We start from the raw sequence: 2,224 nt of genomic DNA, 5'->3' as shown, positions 1-2,224 counted from the left end.
TCAAATTTCTTTAAATTTCTGCAGAGAAAATTTACAAGAATATATCCATAAAACTGCAATAAATTTAATATTCAAACATATCTAATAAAATAAAAATATTCATAAAATTCTTTACCTTGATGCTTTATAATTTCAGGTGTAGGCACAGAAATTCCATCAATTTTAAAATAACAGGGTTTCAAAGATAGGCAAATTATATGGTAAGACACAGTTGCTAACATTTTGCAGACCCCTGCTATTACAGTAGACAATTAGCAATAAATGCGATAAAGTATCACTCTGAGCAATGCTGGACCTGCACTGAAGCCTGCCCCCCACCCCATGCCCCAAGGAACCCTTAAATAGGCTGCTGCTTACAGATATAACGATTTTTTGCCTCACACTTTTCACTCAAAGTTTCTCCACTTTGATGATACAAAATGCATTTTTGTGGATTTGATAGTTGAGAGACTGAAAATCTGTAATAAAGAAGATAATGTTGACATGTAAGAAAAGGAAATGAGAATATTGAGGGATAGTGTTTTTTATTAAATAATACAATTTTTAAAGTATTTGAGAAGCTATTAACATATTAAGCATTCATTTACTATTTTTTTCCATACAATGATGACAATTTTCATGACTTCAGGGCACAGTGTTACAGAAATCCTCAATAATCAATAGCATTGAGGCCAGGGATTTCTTTGTTTTTGTCTTTGCTGTTGTCTTTAATGGTTTTATTGGATGATATGTTTCACTTCTATTTGTTTAAAGAGGACTGGCTGATCTAGTCTAGGGAGACAAATCAAAGAATCTAATTTGTCATTGAATGATATTGCAAATTCCATATTTATAATGAAAACAATATTCAAATATTACATGGATACCGAAGATAATCCCAGAATATTTGAAACATGGCAGGACGCTGAGAATATCGTGCTCCCCCAGAATAAAGGAGAAATGGATATCACACTTCTGGGAAATACCTCTACATGTGTGAGCATGTTTGCAACATGTACATATCTATGTATCTTTGCAAAAGCCAAAAAACAAAAAAATCATATCAAAAGTTATGCGGATAAAGACACCCCTTTCGTGTGACTTGGGCATTAATCTGGATGTTCTGGGTTGGGCTAAAATTGTGTTCAGTTGCACCGAATCTCTTTTCTGCAATTTAGAGCCCTGGACGGGTCACCTTTGCCGCAGTGCTCCTGGACGTTACCTGCACTGTCTGGTCTCAGGACAAAATGACAAAGATAGAAAGGGCACCACCAGGCTCCCAGAAACTTACAGATCCCGGGAGAGAGCAGAGCCGTCCTCCCACACCAAGGCGCCACGCGTTTTGTTATAGGAGAGTCCAGTCCAGTAAAAGAGTCGATTAGATTTCAAAAAATCCTGCTTAGAAACAGAGACAGGCATATTAACCTAATTTTCATCTACTCAACGATTAATGTGCATCAGACTTCGCCTGTCAATCACACAGACCAAAACCCTCTTTAACTTCTAATTTAGAAGGAGCAGTCACAGAGCTCCTCTGTCTCATTTATCAGGCCCGTTCATTTATGAAGATAAAAATACCACAAAACCTCATTTCAGTATGGACTGAAAATGTTATAAAGGCAGTTAGAGTTTCACAGAACACTTTGTTCACAGGGATCACCACTTACTGATCCAAATCAACAGTATCTTAAAGGATATATGTCATGGATATAATTTACTATAAACCCAGGACAGGTTCTGCATACAGCTAGAGAAATTTTCACTTTTTCTTATGAAGTCGACAATTTTTATAATAATATCCTCTACAGTGGTTCCACATTGTATCCCAAAGACATGACAAAAGTGTGTAATTACAGAAGAAATTATAAATTCAATTAAAAGAGCCAAAAATGACAGTTGTTTAGTTGATTCCTTGAATACAATGAATAGAAGTAGTCATCTAGCATTTCTTCTTTGAAGTCTCGCTGAAAAGTTTCTTGCACTTTATTTAACATGTTGATTTGTTTCCCTAAGGTGTAAATCTTTGAGGAATCTTCTGTGAGCTTTATAATCATTGTTTCAAGATGCAGGAAATGAGTAAGTCATTTGTTCAAACGTAACCACCTGTTTACTCTCCAATTAAAAACTTCAGCCAAAATATTCAGCTTAAAGAAAATCCAACACCTCTACAACAAAAAGACAAACAATCCAATTTAAAAATGGGCAACGGAAATGAACAGACACTTCACCAAAGAAGACATTCAAG

At 35.4% G+C, this 2,224-nt stretch overlaps 1 pseudogene; it reads right to left on the bottom strand.

The window, feature by feature from the left end:
- Positions 1 to 337: 337 nt before the first annotated feature.
- LOC101350844 (natural killer cells antigen CD94-like) overlaps positions 338 to 2,224 on the bottom strand; it is a 15,619-nt pseudogene continuing 13,732 nt past the window's right edge.

The sequence above is a fragment of the Trichechus manatus genome, unplaced genomic scaffold (assembly GCF_000243295.1).
Source record: "Trichechus manatus latirostris isolate Lorelei unplaced genomic scaffold, TriManLat1.0 scaffold00160, whole genome shotgun sequence".
Classification (NCBI taxonomy): Eukaryota; Metazoa; Chordata; class Mammalia; order Sirenia; family Trichechidae; genus Trichechus; species Trichechus manatus.
The sequence above is the reverse complement of the archived record's forward strand: the minus strand, read 5'-3'. Positions and strand labels throughout refer to the sequence as shown.